The sequence below is a fragment of the Dermochelys coriacea genome, chromosome 1 (assembly GCF_009764565.3).
Source record: "Dermochelys coriacea isolate rDerCor1 chromosome 1, rDerCor1.pri.v4, whole genome shotgun sequence".
In the NCBI taxonomy this organism is placed as follows: Eukaryota; Metazoa; Chordata; order Testudines; family Dermochelyidae; genus Dermochelys; species Dermochelys coriacea.
This window is the reverse complement of record NC_050068.2, coordinates 299,708,289-299,728,977: the sequence shown is the minus strand read 5'-3', so window position 1 is coordinate 299,728,977 and position 20,689 is coordinate 299,708,289. Positions and strand designations below refer to the sequence as shown.

The 20,689-nt window shown below is 40.4% G+C and overlaps 1 protein-coding gene across 8 annotated transcripts in view; it reads left to right on the top strand.

The window, feature by feature from the left end:
* Positions 1–20,689, top strand: part of CNTN1 (contactin 1) — a 434,625-nt gene that overhangs the window by 166,190 nt on the left and 247,746 nt on the right. The window contains exon 1 of one of the 8 annotated variants that reach the window (XM_038373434.2): positions 6,201–6,857. The exons of the other annotated variants lie outside the window; for them this stretch is intronic. The gene's annotated coding sequence lies outside the window, so the exon portion shown is untranslated. Of the gene's footprint in view, positions 1–6,200; positions 6,858–20,689 lie in introns of those variants that run through there. 8 annotated transcript variants of the gene reach the window in all.

Genomic DNA, 20,689 nt, shown 5'->3' with positions numbered 1-20,689 from the left:
CCTGGCAATTACAGGCCGGTAAGCCTGATTTCAGTACCAGGCAAACTAATTGAAAATAGTAAAGAACAGAATTATTGGACATGTAGATTTCAGAGTAGCAGTCGTGTTAGTCTGTATTCGCAAAAAGAAAAGCAGTACTTGTGGCACCTTAGAGACTAACAAATTTATTAGAGCATAAGTTTTCGTGAGCTACAGCTCACTTCATCAGATGCATTTGGTGGAAAAAACAGAGGAGAGATTTATATACACACACAGAGAACATGAAACAATGGGTTTATCGTACACACTGTAAGGAGAGTGATCACTTAAGATAAGCCATCACCAGCAGTGGGGGGGGGGGAAAGGAGGAAAACCTTTCATGGTGACAAGCAAGGTAGGCTAATTCCAGCAGTTAACAAGAATATCAGAGGAACAGTGGGGGATGGGGTGAGGGGGGGAGAAATACCATGGGGAAATAGTTTTACTTTGTGTAATGACTCATCCATTCCTAGTCTCTATTCAAGCCTAAGTTAATTGTATCCAGTTTGCAAATTAATTCCAATTCAGCAGTCTCTCGTTGGAGTCTGTTTTTGAAGCTTTTTTGTTGAAGGATAGCCACTCTTAGGTCTGTAATCGAGTGACCAGAGAGATTGAAGTGTTCTCCAACTGGTTTTTGAATGTTATAATTCTTGACGTCTGATTTGTGTCCATTCATTCTTTTACGTAGAGACTGTCCTGTTTGGCCAATGTACATGGCAGAGGGGCATTGCTAGCACATGATGGCATATATCACATTGGTAGATGCGCAGGTGAACGAGCCTCTGATAGTGTGGCTGATGTGATTAGGCCCTATGATGGTATCCCCTGAATAGATATGTGGACAGAGTTGGCAACGGGCTTTGTTGCAAGGATAGGTTCCTGGGTTAGTGGTTCTGTTGTGTGGTGTGTGGTTGCTGGTGAGTATTTGCTTCAGATTGGGGGGCTGTCTGTAAGCAAGCACTGGCCTGTCTCCCAAGATCTGTGAGAGTGATGGGTCATCCTTCAGGATAGGTTGTAGATCCTTGATGATGCGTTGGAGAGGTTTTAGTTGGGGGCTGAAGGTGATGGCTAGTGGCGTTCTGTTATTTTCTTTGTTGGGCCTATCCTGTAGTAGGTGACTTCTGGGTACTCTTCTGGCTCTGTCAATCTGTTTCTTCACTTCAGCAGGTGGGTATTGTAGTTGTAGGAATGCATGATAGAGATCTTGTAGGTGTTTGTCTCTGTCTGAGGGGTTGGAACAAATGTGGTTATATCGTAGAGCTTGGCTGTAGACAATGGATCGAGTGGTATGATCTGGATGAAAGCTAGAGGCATGTAGGTAGGAATAGCAGTCAGTTGGTTTCCGATATAGGGTGGTGTTTATGTGACCATCGCTTATTAGCACCGTAGTGTCCAGGAAGTGGATCTCTTGTGTGGACTGGTCCAGGCTGAGGTTGATGGTGGGATGGAAATTGTTGAAATCATGGTGGAATTCCTCAAGGGCTTCTTTTCCATGGGTCCAGATGATGAAGATGTCATCAATGTCATCCAGCAACCACACACCACACAACAGAATCACTAACCCAGGAACCTATCCTTGCAGCAAAGCCCGTTGCCAACTCTGTCCACATATCTATTCAGGGGATACCATCATAGGGCCTAATCACATCAGCCACACTATCAGAGGCTCGTTCACCTGCGCATCTACCAATGTGATATATGCCATCATGTGCCAGCAATGTCCCTCTGCCATGTACATTGGCCAAACTGGACAGTCTCTACATAAAAGAATGAATGGACACAAATCAGACGTCAAGAATTATAACATTCAAAAACCAGTTGGAGAACACTTCAATCTCTCTGGTCACTCGATCACAGACCTAAGAGTGGCTATCCTTCAACAAAAAAGCTTCAAAAACAGACTCCAACGAGAGACTGCTGAATTGGAATTAATTTGCAAACTGGATACAATTAACTTAGGCTTGAATAGAGACTGGGAATGGATGAGTCATTACACAAAGTAAAATTATTTCCCCATGTTATTTCTCTCCCCCATCCCACCCCCCACTGTTCCTCTGATATTCTTGTTAACTGCTGGAATTAGCCTACCTTGCTTGTCACCATGAAAGGTTTTCCTCCTTTCCCCCCCCTGCTGCTGGTGATGGCTTATCGTAAGTGATCACTCTCCTTACAGTGTGTATGATAAACCCATTGTTTCATGTTCTCTGTGTGTGTATATTAATCTCTGCTCTGTTTTTTCCACCAAATGCATCCGATGAAGTGAGCTGTAGCTCACGAAAGCTTATGCTCTAATAAATTTGTTAGTCTCTAAGGTGCCACAAGTACTGCTTTTCTTTTTGGACATGTAGATGAACATGATTTGTTGGGGAAGAGTCGTCATGCTTTTTGTAAAGGGAAATCATGTCTCACCAATCTACTAGAATTCTTTAAGAGGGTCAACAAGCATGTGAACAAGCGTGAGCCAGTGGATATAGTGTATTTTGATTTTCAGAAAGCATTTGATAAGGCCCCTCATCAAAGGCCCTTAAACAAAGTAAGCTGTCATGGGACAAGAGGGAAGGTCCTCTTATGGATTGGTAACTGGTTAAAAGATAGGAAACAAAGGGTAGGAATAAATAGTCAGTTTTCAGAATGGAAAGTGGGAAATAGCAGTGTCACCCAGAGGTCTGTACTGGGACCAGTTCTATTCAACATATTCATAAATGATCTGGAAAAAGGGGTAAACAGTGAGGTGGCAAAATTTGCAGTTGATACAAAACTAGTCAGGATAGTTAAGTGCAAAGCAGACACTGAAGAGTTACAAAAGTATCTTACAAAACTGGGTGACTGGGCAACAAAATGGCAGATGAAATTCAATGTTGATAAATGCAAAGTAAAGCACATTGGAAAATAGGATCTCAACTATACATATAAAATGATGGGATCTAAATTAGCTGATATCACTCAAAGAGATCATGGAGTCATTGTAGCTTGTCAACTGCTGGAAATGGGCCATCCTGATTATTTCTACAAAAGGTTTGTTTCTTCTGCTGATAATAGCTCACTTTAATTGATCACTATCGTTATAGTGTGTATGGAAAAAACACCCATTTTTTCATATTCTCTGTGTGTGTGTATATATATATATATCTTCCTACTGTATTTTCCACTGCATGCATCTGATGAAGTGGGTTTTAGCCTACAAAAGCTTATGCTCAAATAAAGTTGTTAGTCTCTAAGGGGCCACCAGTACTCCTCGTTCTTTTTTCCCTGAAAACAGCCACTCAGTGTGCAGCAGCTATCAAAAAAGCTAACAGAATGTGGGGAATCATCAAGAAATGAATATATAAGAAGACAGAGAATATCATATTGCCTCTTTATAAATCTATGATGCACCCAAATCTTGAATACTGCATGCAGATGTGGTCACCCCATCTCAAAAAAGATATATTACAGTTGGAAAAAGTTCAGAAAAGGGCAATGAAAATGTTTAGGGGTATGGGACAGCTTCCATATGGGAAAAGACTAAAAAGACTGGGAATTTTCAGCTTGGAAAAGTGATAACTAAGGGGGGAATATGATAGAGCTCTATAAAATTATGACTGGTGTGGAGAAAGTAAATAAGAAAGTGTTATTTACTCCTTCTCATAACACAAGAACTAGGGGTCACCAAATTAAATTAATAGGCAGCAGGTTTAAAAGAGACAAAAGGAAATATTTCTTCACACAACGCATAGTCAACCTGTGGAACTCCTTGCTAGAGGATGTTGTGAAGACCAAGACTATATCGGGTTCAAAAAAGAACAGGATAATTTCATGGAGTATAGGGATAGGTCCATTAATGGCTAGTAGCCAGGGAGGGCAGGGATGGTTTCCCTAGCCACTATTTTGCCAGAAGCTGGGAATGGGCGACGGGGTGGATCTCTTGATGATGATCTGTTCTGTTCATTCCCTCTGGAGCACCTGGCAGAGGCCACTGTTGGAAGACAAGATACTGGGCTAGACGGACCTTTGGTCTGACCTAGTATGACTGTTGGTGTGTTCCTTATGTTCCTTATATGACAGAATCGTATCCTTGCAGATGACTAATACCTTGATACAGACTTCAAAAACATATTTTCAGTTTTTATATGTAGCTCCTTACATAGTATCTGTATGTATATTTCACAATAATAATTACGACCAGAGTGACTGGCTTTCATTTGAGACCTTCTAGGACATTATTTGGTGAACCAGAATGTATACACCAGACTCATAAGATTTGCACCTCATTGCCAGTTGGCATTAGGGGGTTCTTGGGTCACATAAAAATTACACAGACAGTGGAATTCCACAAAATATTGGACAGACCCATGGTAGTACCACTTGGAAGAAATTTTGTCAAGACTGTACTGGGACAAAGAGAGAGAGGTTTATTCTTGGTATTTTCTGATACAGGGATGCATTCTGGTCGTGGAATCCAACTCAGATTTCTATTAGGGAAATTTACTCTCAGTTCAAGGTATAGCTGTTTGGTCTGGCTTTGTTTTTATAGAACGTTTTGTGGTTCCTACATTGAACTGGAGAGTGTAATCATTCTCCTATCTCTATGACTGCGTGATCAAGGTTGGAATTCTGGAAGGAATCTGTGTGAAACAACGTATCTGTCCTGGAGTTCTGCCCACCTATCTATAAAATCAGTTACAATCTTTTATTATAAATTACTTAAAGGCCCCATGGATTCCCAATCACAGTTGGGTTAAATATAATAGAAGCCATCAAAGACATTTTAATGGTGACCACTCTGTGAGCTCTTTTAGTTACAGCTCAGATGAAACTGTTATTCTTTCACATCCAAAAGTCCAAATTATGTTGGTTTTGATGGGAAGTATAAGAATGAGCTTTTGGGTTTTGTCTCTGCAGTGATGGTTTATGTACCCAGGGCGTGCCTTAATAGGAAGGGTCATAAATGAGCACTAAGATCTGTACTCAAAGACCTAATTTTGCATTTCATTTGGGCAAAACGCCCTCCCTGGTTTCCAGGTCTGTTGGAGATGACAGTGGCCTATCATATACATCATCAAGGAGGACGTATAACTTAACATCCTGAACTGGATTTTTTGGCTTGGGGGTGGGAGGGGGGAAGGTTAACAAACTTGATATCCGAATCTCCATAGCCCTCATGACTGTGTAGAAAGGATGTACAAGAAAGACTTACAGACTCAAGGTCTGCTCTCAGTTACATTTGTGCAATCCCATTGATGTTAATGGGGTTACATTGGTCAAGTGAAAGCAAAACATAGCCCATATTTTGTGTGTGGACAGGCTCATACTCTGGTTTGAAATGAGTTATGTAAATCCCTCCACGCATACCTCACAAGCTCTATCTAATTACTTTGTGTGTCAGTCTGGGTTATGGATATTGTGCCTAAAGCTGCTATTCTACACCAAAGCAACTGAACTCATTGGAGTTGCGTGGAATTTACACTGCCGTAAACAAGAATAGAATTTGGCCAATGGGGTTCTCAGCTTTCTATGGATATGTGAAAGGTCTGTAGTGATCCCTATGAAGGGTTTGCTACAGCTGTTTTTCACCCCTCCCCCCTCGCTCCCCAAGAAACCATTGGTGTGGCTCTTAGTAATCTTTGGAACGTTTGTTTTTGAGATGCTGGCAACCTGTAAAGTTTCTTACATGGAAGGGGCTTTATTCTGAATGGAAATTACTTTTGCTTAAGATTGGAAGAAATAAAGCTGGTAAACTGTGCTGGGAGCTTTTTGTTGAGGTCGCTGAAATGGAAGAAGAGGGAGCGTGCTGGAAAGACTTCACAATGTTCCGATCTCTGGATAAGGGTGGAACCATTAGGATGCTGCTGTACTGTACTGCAGTTTTAATCAAACTGCCAAAAATAAATTACCACGTGAAACTATGATATTCTAGACAAAATGATACATATGTACAGATTTATATAGCGTGCATGTAATATGTATAAAAATAGGATTTCAGTTCAAGATTGCTCCTTTTATGAACATTCTGATACATATGGACCATTTATAGTAGTATAGAAAGTAAAATAAAGCTTTAGTGTTCTAGCAGCTGTGTACATTTAGTGGTTTGCTTCTTATATTAGAGTATAAAACAAATGACTGCAGAGAATGTACACTTTGAATAAAAGAACGGATGATGCAGCATTTTACGAAGGGTGAAGAAATGCAGGTCCCATACTCTGCAGTATGTAAATGCCATGCCATGTACATTGGGATTATACTTGAGTGCTGCATGGGTGGAAAGTGTGTGTCTGCATCTGATTTTGGTTGGAATATTGTTGCAGTAAACCAGTTACCTAGCCTCAGTTGTTTTAATGATGAGCTGATCAATATCCCATTACGGGATGTTGGCTGCAGGAAGTGCCTAGAAGATTTTAATGCATGAATTATGCATTCTGTGCTCATTCTTTAGTCTCCAAGCACAGTGACAGAGATGGTGAAGATGACTGGGATAGTTTTTTGCATAAAGTAATTGCAGTCAAATACTTCATATTTTCATGCACACAGGCAGCATCGAGTGGGACGGCCTATTTAAGAAGATATAAATCCCTGAGTTTACAGCACAGAATGCTTGATTTGAAAGCATTGCAGCCATGTACAGAGCCAGTTTTCCTGCTGTCTAACCTGTTTTCTATAGAAGGTTGGCTGAGGGATGCTAACGGCTGTGCTTTGCTCTGAGGTCACAGCTTGAAGTCTTTTTTTTTTTTTTTAATTTGCTTTCTGCCGCAGGAGAGGATCTGTGAATTTTATTGGTGCAGCCATCATTGTATTTTCAAAAATATAAACTTGGAATAGTTATTATGAACAAAAGGACATGAAGGAACTCACCTTCTCAGGTAAATGGAGTATTTTTTTCTGTCGGTTTGATTGAAGAAACTGGAGTGTGCTGAGGCAGGGTTATGTGGTGACACCAACACAGATCTCTGTACTGGAATGCAGAGTCAGGTTCTCAAATGGTTGTTGCTGAATGTATCCTACTAATAAGATTTTTTTAAAATGACTATTATTGTGAGTGAATGTTTTATACTTTTTGCATATTGCAGTTTATATAGGAGTATATATTGGTGACCAATTTGTATCTTCTGTAGATGACTGCATCATGGGGAGGGGTTTTACAGTAACCAAGCTTAGGTATAAAAATAAAGTGATCTATTTCATTAGTGGTCCTGGCAGGAAAATGACAATGGAGTTTCACTGACATTTATTCCAATTTTTGTGCATTTACGATTACACTTTTTATTTCACTATTGTTTGTAAATGTATCTGGGATGTGAGATAGAAGGATCTACTCCCAGACTGTCCTGTAAATGATTGAGATGATTAAACTGCTAAATCGTGGCTAAAAATCATGTCTGTCATGCAGTACAGAAACAAATCTGTACGTATTGTCCTTCAGAATACTCCATACTGTCTGACAGTTTACATCGTCTGATATCTATTTATAGTGACTTAATTTGCTGGAACTACGTATTCTTGACAAGAAATATGGGATTAAAAGCATATAGAATCTTTACATTTGCACACAACATACTAATTGTAAGATGTTTGTAATGTCTTTATAATTAATCTAGAAGTACAATATAGCAACCACCATTATGAGGTACAAGAGTACAACCAGTTTATACAATTCTTGCTTATTAAACCAAAATTTTCCAGTACAGGAAATGCTTTAAATGTTTGTATCATTTCTAAATATTTTTGTATATTTAAGTGTTGAACTTCTGTATTTTGGAGGAAATGGGCTCAAGTGAAATGCAAATCTACAGTCTGTGTAAAATAACTTGTAAAGACGTATCCAAAATTTTTTCATAGAAATATTTTTTCTGAATTACAGGTACTGAAAGACCCTGACAGATAATTTAATAAATCTGAAAGCTATGTGATATGAAGTACTGAGGAGCTAGTTAGTGCCATCTGTATTGTGTTTAAAAAAAAAGCAACAGAAATTCCATGTATTATATTTCTTCAGATAAATAACATTGCCTCTGAAATTACATTATTATTTAACAGTGTCGCAGTAGCACTCGTAGGCTCCAATCAGAATCAGAGGCTCATAGTGCCAGACTCTGTACCCACACGTATGGGCCCCTGACTCAAAGAACAGGTTGTGTTTGATTACTTGCAAAAAGTTCCCTTGAGACATATGAAGGAAATTAACTAATCCACCAGCAAATGAATTTTCTTAAACCGATAACTATTAATATTTCAGATTTGGACGACAAGATTATTGCTCAATAGTGTTGTTTTTCTATTACTATTGTAAGCTGTCTTTTGCTTGAACTCCCACATAAAAGACAGAATTTAGAACATGTTTTATCATTCTTTTTGAACTGGGTATATTGTAGAGGTGACACACACAGAGCTTCTAGGGAAGGGACTGTGTTGCTTGCTTGTATCTTAAAAGCCACCTGAATGCTGAATCACAAAGCAGTTTTAGGTAGTGCTCACTTGCCTCCTGGGTGTAGATAAAGCAGCTATATTGCAGTATGATGACGATTGTGAAAAATTAGGGAAGAACACTATCCAAAATGAATGGAGAGAGGGAAGTCTTAAAAAATCTTCCCTGGCAAAAACAGTATCTTAAACTAAGAGTAATGTGTGAACATGCTTCTGGGTGTGTGATTTTTCAGGCTGAAGTGGAAAGATTTAAATCCTGTTGTGTGAACTGCAGCAACATAAATGTAAAGCTAACACAGTAATTTTAATAAGCACATGTATGTTAGTTTATCTTTTGGCAATGTTCTGCATTTGTTGTAAAAGTATTAAATATCTGGGGCCACTTTTCTCACCACAGAGTAGTCCACATCATTGGTGAGAACAAGTGATTCAAAAAGATAAGTAACAAGAGCCAGCTTCTTAGATGAATTAGATAATACTTATATACAAAAGTTAGTAACAAAGTAATTACAAAATAACTACAAAATTTGTAAAAAGAAAGAGTACTTGTGGCTAAGGTGCCACAAGTACTGCTTTTGTTTTTGTGAATACAGACTAACATGGCTGCTACTCTGAAACCTACAAAATTTGTATGTATTTGTGGGTGTGTTTGCATAGATAATGTGTTCTGAGCATATATTACCTACTAAAATGGCAAAAATGGAGTTACATGTTATTCAAATAATTATGTATATTATTAATTGTCATAGTTGAAACATGAATAAATATCAAAATGTCAGAATACAGTGTTTAGCAAGGAGAGAAGCATAGTGAAGTATTAAAAAGGAGAAATACTAATTTTCAGAAAGAAATTGTGGCTGGGGTTTTCCACAGTGTCTAAGTGAGTTAGGATCCCAAACACCATTGTGTTTTAATGGGAATTGGGCCCCTATATCCCTTTAGCTAAGACTATCAAAGGAGCCAATACAAATATTTAAGTGAATACAGCAGGGACAGTTTGGCTAGAAAACAAGGACAATAAAGGCAGTTTGATTGTTCACAGCTATTAATATAAATCCCGAGAATAATTAGAGAAAGATCAGAAATCGTATTCTTTTGTCCCCACATAACTCTATTATTGTGTTTTGTGAAAGGATCAAGAGGCAATGCAGGATGTTGTAGAAAAATGAATTTAATATAAGTTTGTTGGGAGAATCCTGTCTTATTATTAAGGGATGTTATTGGAAAAATGCAATTTGATTCAGGCATTTGTCATCTTTTACTGATCTGTTAGGGTTTTTTATATCTCATACTTATGTAAAAGACTAAATAAAAGAACTAAGTGGACATAGTACACTTAATTTTAGCTTTAGGCTTTGCAGGTTTTGAAAAACTATTTTGGATCAAACTACTGCCATGTCATCTTGGGCTTTAAACTAAGCACAGTTCAGTGTAGCCAGTAGCTAAATGGGAGAGCACTTGTGAAAACCAGGTACTTCAGGAAGTAGTGTTGAGCTTCAAGGAGTGATGCTTAGATGGCATTCCTATGAGTCAGTTCTGGACCAATGCTATAACAATGCTATCGTAATATTGTGCTTTATTCACATGGAAATGAAACTGAAGACTTTATTTCTAATTTCCATGGTACTTGTTACAGCAGGAGAGAAGGTATTGGTAAAAGATCAGCAGAGGCTAGTGGGCATGTAAATGAGGATGCAATGAAAATGCAAACAGAAGTTAAGTGGATGATGAATAAAGTGATAAGAAATGTTTACGCAGTGTATTTTCTAGCAATGCTGAGTTTATCAAATGGTAAAGGGGCTAAGGAAATTTCACTTTCTTCCATTGCTTATTACGCTGTTTGTGAAATGTCTGAGATATCCTTGGCACTAGTGCTGTGTGTTTTCCAGTGTGGGAGAGAGGAGATATATGGTTGAGAATAACAGAAATGTTTATGAAATGATTGGATACTTGTGAGATAGCTAGATTACCAGTTCAGATCTATTCTATTCAACTACAAGTTTTAAAATGAGGAAAGAAATCTGTGAGTGTGTTTATGGTCAGCTAAGTATTTATGTAGTATGAAAGGCACAATTTTGCTCAACAGATAAATTCCATCAGATCTTACTTTACTTTACCGATAAAGTACTGCTACTTTTTACTCCAGTTCATGCTCCCAAGCCAATACCACTCTATGATACTGAAGTGGTTTCTGTTGGCATGACTCATTCACAGAACTGAACACTACTTTGGCTTTCATATTCTATTTTGAGTTAACTGAGCAGGAACAAACCCAGAACTCCATGATGCCATTTTACAAAGATGCTCTTCAGAGTGTAGTCACACACCATTGTGTTTCTGAACTTCTCAGAGGTTAGAAATAAGCTTCTCCATTACATCAGAATTGGTAAAAAGGATGTGTTGGGTGTCTTGTAAGTTTATCTTTATTAAAATGCTGTTGATACACTACAGATTCGTTTTCTTTCTACACTATTTATTTATTTACCTGCCTAATTAGTTACACATTATAAGTCTAATGATAAACGTAGCTCAATGAAAGCTTTTAGAGTTTGTCTAGTTCTCAAAAGTACCTCTTTATCCTCTTCTTAAAAGCTACTTAAGTGTTTTAAAGCAATATTCATTGAATTAGAACAGATATCTCTATGTCTCCTGCAGCAACTGTGCCCTAGGGGCATGTTAACTGCTGGAACAACTGAGCAGAAAATTAAACAGTTGCAGATACCAAAGTCTCTTCCTCAAGATTCAGTGCTTATACCAAGAAAGTAAAGTAGTCAAACAGAAAACCAGAAACCTCTCTAACATGGTGTTCAAGCACAAGCTTTCACTCACAGGCCTTGCCTCCCACCCCTGCAAAGGTAATCTTCCCTCTTTCTCCTAAGTAGCCATTCTTTTATAGTCCTTACGATAAGCACTTGTGCCAGGAGAGGGGTATCTGACCTGGAGTTATCCCTTTACTCACCTGATAGTAGGTTGGACTCCTGCACCCTCTTACAGGATGGTACTTTTTTCAGACAGTGGAAACATAAGTGTCACAAAATATCACATTACAGCTTTTTATACCTTATATACTTTATAGCTTTTATACTTCCATACAAACAGTGGGCCAAATCCTAACATATGCATTTTGGAGCAGATTTTCAAAAGTGTTCCACTCCCATTTAGAGACCATGGTAATTGGCTGGATTTTCAAAGGAGCTCATCACTTTAGGTACATGTTGGGAGCAATCTCTTTTCAAAATTCTGACCTTTGTGGGTGAGGCGACCAACCAGGACTCCATAGTATACAGCAGGGAATTGCTTTGAGTGCATGTAGTGAGAGAACTCATGCCTACTTCCTTGAGTTTCTCCTCAACAGCAGTCATAGAGCTGTCCAGCCCTGCCTCTCCTCTGCTCCTGACCTTTTAATTTAAGTGGAATGCACAGGGTGTTGACTCTAGGTGAAGTCTCATCAGCTGAGTTGCAGATCAACCAGTAAAAGGACTGATTCTGACTTTGAGCAGTAAGGTGGGAATGACAGGGTCCATTGGTCAGAAAAATACCATTCCCCCAAAGGCAAATTGCCATAGGTTGTCAGCAGAGCTTTCCTTCCTACATTTCTGTCCTCCCTTATTTCCCCTTACCACAAACCTCTTTGACTCCAACTGAGCCCCCACTCAAAACACACAGGGAGTTACTGAATCCCCAGGACTGCCATAGTCTTTGTAGTCTTTTGGTGGGAGAGGGAAAGGGACAGGGATCTGCAAAGAACCAGAGAAGAGCCTCTCTGGGGGCTTCTTAGGACCTGATCTGGGAGTGGCTTTCATCACAGCTACCACATCACTGTGACTGTCCTGAGGATCAGTCAGGCTGAAATAAAGTTCCGAAGCTTTCCTAAGGAGTAGTAGACCTTTGTATCCTTCAGGATACCTATACACAGCAAGTCCCTTTACTAGACACACAAGCACAGCTACCACGAAGATCAATCTTGGCCACTTTGCATAGCAGTCTAAATTGGCACGTGAAGAATACAGCATCTACTTGAAATTGGGTGAGGTATATAGATATGCAGAATGTTACTTTACGTAAGTTAAGATTTGACCAGGACAAACACCGCAATATGAATGTTACATCTCATCTGACAAGGGAACTTGAGGATTAGGTTCAGTACAAGAAGGGATGGTGGAACATTTGTCTTCCGACCCTATGATTGTCTTCCCCTGTTTCCCATGATTTAAATAACCTTGCAGAGAAAGGAAAATGTTGGTTGATATCACAGAAGGCCCTATGGGAGAAAAGGAAAGATATATCTCATAAAGAGAGACTGTCCATGTGCTGTTTTTTGGTATGGGAGTCATGTACTCACCTTTCACTTTACATTTTTTTGCTGGCAGATAATTTGTTTCTCTTGTCTTTTAGTATGGCATGTTTTTCTTTATTTGCTGTGAAGGTCTAGTTATGTTTCCCAGTTCCACTGACTTCCGGACATGAAGCCCTAGTGGTGGAAAACATGCATAGTAGGAGATGTATCAAGGTAAACTGGCTGCAATCCTTTTGCAGCCCACACACAGGGGGATGGCAATTTGCTGTCTTCCAAACAGTCACCGCTGACGAGTCTCATTTAGAGCCTGAAACAGAACTTTATGCTGGCATGGCATGGTGCGTATCTGAGGGAGAAGGGTTGTGCAGTGCCTGCTCTGTTTCAGGACTGAATTCCCCACAGGGGTAAAATTAGCATTTATTTATTTATTTGCATCCCCTTGTCCTTGAATCAAACCTGGACTCTTCAAACAACAACGTATCTTATTTATTTGCGGAATCATCGAAAGACCTGAATACTGCTGCAAATGCGAAGAACTGTGAACATTTAAGGTTCAGTGTTGCCAGTTAGGCAGAGCCCATAATACACGGGGCTGTAGAGTTCCAGTACACTATGCACATGGTGAGCATTCTGTCTCGCTTGTGCACAGCAAGAGCCTGCTTCTCCTTTCTGAGGTGTAGTCTGCCCCAACATGGAACCAGTCCCACCCCACTTTGCACCTCATTTGGGGCAACATCTCAGGCAGAATCAACACCTCACAGTTCCTCCATTCCCTTGAGGCAGGGACCACAATTCCTTCTGCTGTATGTGGGCTACTTTGTGCCCTCCCCACCGCTGGTCATTCACATATGGGCCAGACAGCATGTGGCCCTTCACCAAGACTGACCCACTTCTCTCTAGTCTTGTTATATCTTTCCTAGCTTTCCTGAACGAAGGGAACAATATCAATAGATATACAGCATGTAACACATGGGGGTGGAAGGGTGAGGCAGTCTCAGTTGGGGCTTCTAGGCACTACTGGAATAAAACTAATATGTGAATAACAGTAGGCCTGCCCTCCTGTCTCATCTCCGCTCTAACAGCACCGCTGCTGTTGGAATTGTTGATCTCCTGGGGAGAGCTTTTATTCTTATCTGAACCAATACCACAGTTTTAGAGGTTTTTTCAGTTTTTCCTTGGGAAAGTAAGGATTCCTCTTACTTCACTCAGTAAAGGCCTCTTTAATCCTAATATATATGGGGAAATCCCCAGCTGGTTCCTTAGTTGAGTTTTCTATCCCCTTTGAACTGCTTCGTGGCACAAAGGGAATGGAGAAGGTCTGAAGATCTAGCCATGTATGTCACTGTGATCTCAATATCCCTGCCATTGCAGGGGCCTCGGGTACTGGTGAGACTAGATGATCTGGTGGCCTTAAACACTGAGAGACTCTGACTCAATATCAGAAATACTGAGGTTTATGTCTTCAAGCACATGTTTCTGTATTAATCAGCTGTGATGGAGAGTTTTGTTCAAAACCCTAAAAGCCCCCTGTGTTTTTGGATTCCTAAATATATATTTTTACTGTGTAGGTGCTGGGGTTAAATTTTCTTTGAGTAAATGTGTTATGATAATTTAGGATTTATTTGTTTTAGGTGCATTCAAAGTGCCATTTTTGTATTTTACTTTTTTCCTAATTTTATGCTCAGTTTGAAACAGTGAAAATTCTGCACCGGAAAATACTATGTATTTGTGCTCCAGTTCCAGAAATAAGAGTCTTCCTTTGAGTGGATTTCACAAGTTTTATCACATCAATTATGGAAACAGGAGTACTGTACTAGCATTGCATCCGATGAAGTGAGCTGTAGCTCACGAAAGCTTATGCTCTAATAAATTTGTTAGTCTCTAAGGTGCCACGGGTACTCCTTTTCTTTTTGCGAAGTAAGAAAGGATACAGCCGTGGGTAGGAGAATATATATAAGGAGCGAGGGCGGTGTGGATACTAGTCTAATAGGTTATACTGGCTGTAGAATGACTGTGCCTAATAGGGTACAAAATGTGAGCGAGGCCAAACAGCAAAAATTAAGATGTTAGTACACCAATGCGAGGAGCCTAGGTAACTAAATGGAGGAACTAGAGCTACTGGTGCAGGAAGTGAAACCAGATATTATAGGGATAACAGAAACATGGTGGAATAGTAGTCATGACTGGACTACAGGTATTGAAGGGTATGTGCTGTTTAGGAAAGACAGAAATAAAGGTAAAGGTGGTGGAGTAGCATCGTATACCAATGATGAGGTAGAATGTAAAGAAATAAGAAGCGATGCAATGGATAAGACAGAGTCCATCTGGGCAAAAATTACATTGGGGAAGAAAACTAGTAAAGCCTCTCCTACGATAGTGCTTGGGGTGTGCTATAGACCACCGGGATCTAATTTGGATATGGATAGAGCGCTTTTTAATGTTTTTAATGAAGTAAATACTAATGGAAACTGCATGATCATGGGAGACTTTAACTTCCCAGATATAGACTGGAGGACCAGTGCTAGTAATAATAATAGGGCTCAGATTTTCCTAGATGCGATAGTTGATGGATTCCTTCATCAATTAGTTGCTGAACCGACTAGAGGGGATGCCATTTTAGGTTTAATTTTGGTGAGTAGCGAGGACCTCATAGAAGAAATGGTTGTCGGGGATAATCTTGGCTCAAGTGATCATGAGCTAATTCAGTTCAAACTGAACAGAAGGATTAACAAAAATAAATCTGCAACTAGAGTTTTTGATTTCAAAAGGGCTGACTTTCAAAAATTAAGGAAATTAGTTAGGGAAGTGGATTGGACTGAAGAACTTATGGATCTAAAGGTAGAGGAGGCCTGGGATTACTTTAAATCAAAACTGCAGAAGTTATCAGAAGCCTGTATCGCAAGAAAAGGGAAAAAATTCATAGGAAGGAGTTGTAGACCAAGTTGGATGAGCAAGCATCTTAGAGAGGTGATTAAGAAGAAGCAGAAAGCAAACAGGGAGTGGAAGATGGGAGGGATCAGCAAGGAAAGCTATCTTATTGAGGTCAGAACATGTAGGGATAAAGTGAGACAGGCTAAAAGTCGAGTAGAGTTGGACCTTGCAAAGAGAATTAAAACCAATAGTAAAAGATTCTATAGCCATATAAATAAGAAGAAAACTAAGAAAGAAGAAGTGGGGCCACTAAACACTGAGGATGAAGTGGAGGTTAAAGATAATCTAGGCATGGCCCAATATCTAAACAAATACTTTGCCTCAGTCTTTAATAAGGCTAAAGAGGATCTTAGGGAAATGGTAGCATGACAAATGGGAATGAGGATATGGAGGTAGATATTACCATATCTGAGGTAGAAGTGAAACTCAAACAGCTTAATGGGACTAAATCTGGGGACCAGGTGATCTTCATCCAAGAATATTAAAGGAATTGACACCTGAAATTGCAAGCTCATTAGCAAGAATTTTTAATGAATCTGTAAACTCAGGAGTAGTACCAAATGATTGGAGAATTGCTAATATAGTTCCTATTTTTAAGAAAGGAAAAAAAAGTGATCTGGGTAACTACAGGCCAGTTAGTTTGACATCTGTAGTATGCAAGGTCCTGGAAAAAATTTTGAAGGAGAAATAAGTTAAGGACATTGAAGTCAATGGTGAATGGGACAAAATACAACATGGTTTTACAAAAGGTAGATCATGCCAAACCAACCTGATCTCCTTTTTTGAAAAAGTAACAGATTTTTTAGATAAAGGAAAGGCAGTGGATCGAATTTACCTAGATTTCAGTAAGGCATTTGATACCGTGCCACATGGGGAATTATTAGTTAAATTGGAGAAGATGGGGATCAATATGAACATCAAAAGGTGGATAAGGAATTGGTTAAAGGGGAGACTGCAACGGGTCCTACTGAAAGGCGAACTGTCAGGCTGGAGGGAGGTTACCAGTGGAATTCCTCAGGGATCAGTTTTGGGACCAATCTTATTTAATCTTTTTATTACTGATCTCGGCACAAAAAGTGGGAGTGTGCTCATAAAGTTTGCAGATGATACAAAGCTGGGAGGTATTGCCAATTCAGAAAAGGATCGGGATATTATACGGGAGGATCTGGATGATCTTGTAAACTGGAGTAATAGTAATAGGATAAAATTTAATAGTGAGAAGTGTAAGGTTATGCATTTAGGGATTAATAACAAGAATTTTAGTTATAAGTTGGGGACGCGTCAATTAGAAGTAACGGAAGAGGAGAAGGACCTTGGAGTATTGGTTGATAATAGGATGACTATGAGCTGCCAATGTGATATGGCTGTGAAAAAAGCTAATGCGGTTTTGGGATGCATCAGGAGACATATTTCAAGTAGGAGTAAGGAGGTTTTAGTACCATTATACAAGGCACAGGTGAGACCTCACCTAGAATACTGTGTGCAGTTCTGGTCTCCCATGTTTAAAAAGGATGAATTCAAACTGGAGGAGGTACAGAGAAGGGCTACTAGGATGATCTGAGGAATGGAAAACTTGTCTTATGAAAGGAGACTTAAGGAGCTTGGCTTGTTTAGCCTAACTAAAAGAAGGTTGAGGGGAGATAGGATTGCTCTCTATAAATATATCAGAGGGATAAATACAGGAGAGGGAGAGGAATTATTTCAGCTCAGCACCAATGTGGACACAAGAACAAATGGGGATAAACTGGCCACCAGGAAGTGTAGACTTGAAATTAGACAAAGGTTTCTAACCATCAGAGGAGTGAAGTTTTGGAATAGCCTTGCAAGGGAAGCATTGGGGGCAAAAGATCTATCTGGCTTTAAGATTCTACTCGATAAGTTTATGGAGGAGATGGTATGATGGGATAATGGGATTTTGGTAAGTAATTGATCTTTAAATATTCAGAGTAAATAGGACTAATCCCCTGAGATGGGATATTAGATGGATGGGATCTGAGTTACCCAGGAAAGAATTTTCTGTAGTATCTGGCTGGTGAATCTTGCCCATATGCTCAGGGTTTAGCTGATCGCCATATTTGGGGTCGGGAAGGAATTTTCCTCCAGGGCAGATTGGAGAGGCCCTGGAGGTTTTTCGCCTTCCTCTGTAGCATGGGGCATGGGTCACTTGAGGGAGGATTCTCTGCTCCTTGAAGTCTTTAAACCAGGATTTGAGGACTTCAATAGCTCAGACATGGGTGAGGTTTTTCGTAGGAGTGGGTGGGTGAGATTCTGTGGCCTGCGTTATGCAGGAGGTCGGACTAGATGATCAGAATGGTCCCTTCTGACCTTAGTATCTATGAATCTATGACATGCACATCCATAGTGCCGTCTGAGTGAGGTGAGATATACAGAATAGTAGCTCTGAGACACTCAAGGGAGTTATTGAAACTTCCTTATTGCCTGCCTTTAATAAATGTGTGCATTTGCAGAAAACCTCAGAACAACTATTTATTCAGTCAAACTGCATGTAAACTCTGGCTTGTGGGATTATCTTTCCCCACTGATCCTGGCCAATTTAGCTGAATACAATCAGGGCCCTGTGTGACCGACTTTCTGTGCATTTTCTCTTGTACAGCGCTGGCGCTAAAGGATACGTAAAAATTCCAAAAGATGACTTCAGCATTCAATCTATTTTGAAATTCCCAGGTACTCCTTGTGTATTATGCTTAGTTTACTCCTGTGGGGGATTCTGCATCACTGCTCATGTGCAGAATTTGTCTCCCACTGATTTCTTTGCTTCCCTGCAGAAAAATGATTTTCAGACAGGGAAGCAAAAGGAAGCCACAAGAGTGGTCATACGACCCGCCCAAGCAGTATGTTTTAGGGGCCCAGGGCAGCAGGCAGAGAGGTAAATCATTGTGGGGAACTCACATAAGGGCAGAATTTGCCTCAAAAATCACACCTCACTGCTGAATGCAGTGCTGTAAAATCAGCATTTCCCAGCTGCATTGTTGGTCAATCCCCAAAGTGTATTCACTTTGATTTATATACACAGAGTACATGAAATAATGGGTGTTATCATACACACTGTAAGGAGAGTGATCACTTAAAATGAGCTGTTACCAGCGGGCGGGGGAGAGGAAGAAAACCTTTTGTGGTGATAATCAAGGTGGGCCATTTCCAGCAGTTGACTAGAATGTCTGAGGAACAGTGGGGGATGTAGGGGGGGGGAAATAACATGGGGAAAATAGTTTTACTTTGTGTAATGACCCATCCACTCCCAGTCTCTATTCAAGCCTAAGTTAATTGTATCCAGTTTGCAAATTAATTCCAATTCAGCAGTCTCTCGTTGGAGTCTGTGTTTGAAGTTTTTTTGTTGAAGAATAGCCACCCTTAGGTCTGTAATCGAGTGACCAGAGAGATTGAAGTGTTCTCCAACTGGTTTTTGAATGTTATAATTCTTGACGTCTGATTTGTGTCCATTCATTCTTTTACGTAGAGACTGTCCAGTTTGACCAATTACATGGCAGAGGGGCATTGCTGGCACATGATGGCATAAATCACATTGGTAGATGCGCAGGTGAATGAGCCTCTGATAGTGTGGCTGATGTGATTAGGCCCAATGATGGTGTCCCCTGATTAGATATGTGGACAGAGCTGGCAAAGGGCTTTGTTGCAAGGATAGGTTCCTGGGTTAGTGGTTCTGTTGTGTGGTGTATGGTTGCTGGTGAGTATTCACTTCAGGTTGGGGGGCTGTCTGTAAGCAAGGACTGGCCTGTCTCCCAAGATCTGTGAGAGTGATGGGTTGTCCTTCAGGATAGGTTGTAGATCCTTGATGATGCGTTGGAGAGGTTTTAGTTGGGGGCTGAAGGTGATGGCTAGTGGTGTTCTGTTATTTTCTTTGTTGGGCCTGTCCTGTAGTAGGTGACTTCTGGGAACTTTTCTGGCTCTGTCAATATGTTTTTTCACTTCAGAAGGTGGGTACTGTAGTTGTAAGAATGCTTGATAGAGATCTTGTAGGTGTTTGTCTCTGTCTGAGGGGTTGGAGCAAATGCGGTTGTATCGTAGAGCTTGGTTGTAGACAATGGATCGTGTGGTGTAACCTGGGTGAAAGCTGGAGGCATGTAGGTAGGAATAGCAGTCAGTAGGTTTCCGGTATAGGGTGGTGTTTATGTGACCATTTTTTATTAGCACCGTAGTGTCCAGGAAGTGGATCTTTTGTGTGGACTGGTCCAGGCTGAGGTTGATGGTGGGATGGAAATTGTTGAAATCATGGTGGAATTCCTCAAGGGCTTCTTTTCCATGGATGCAGATGATGAAGATGTCATCAGTGTAGCACAAGTAGAGTAGGGGCATTAGGGGACGAGAGCTGAGGAAGCATTGTTCTAAGTCAGCCATGAAAATGTTGGCATACTGTGGGGCTGTGCGAGTACCCATCGCAGTGCTGTTGATTTGAAGGTATACAAAGTTCAGCCACCAGGTTTGCCGTGACATTATCGGGGATACTGTTCCTGACGGCTTGTAGTCCATCTTTGTGTGGAATGTTGGTGTAGAGGGCTTCTACATCCATAGTGGCCAGGATGGTGTTTTCATGAAGATCACCGATGGATTGTAGTTTCCTCAGGAAGTCAGTGGTGTCTCAAAGAAAGCTGGGAGTGCTGGTAGCATAGGGCCTGAGGAGGGAGTCTACATAGCCAGACAATCCTGCTGTCAGGGTGCCAATGCCTGAGATGATGGGGCGTCCAGGATTTCCAGGTTTATGGATCTTGGGTCGCAGATAGAATACCCCAGGTCGGGGTTCCAGGGGTGTGTCTGTGCGGATTTGTTCTTGTGCTTTTTCAGGGAGTTTCTTGAGCAAATGCTGTAGTTTCTTTTGGTAACCCTCTGTGGGATCAGAGGGTAATAGCTTGTAGAAAGTGGTGTTGGAGAGCTGCCTAGTAGCCTCTTGTTCATATTCTGACCTATTCATGATGACGACAGCACCTCCTTTGTGAGCCTTTTTGATTATGATATCAGAGTTGTTTCTGAGGCTGTGGATGGCATTGTGTTCTGCATGGCTGAGGT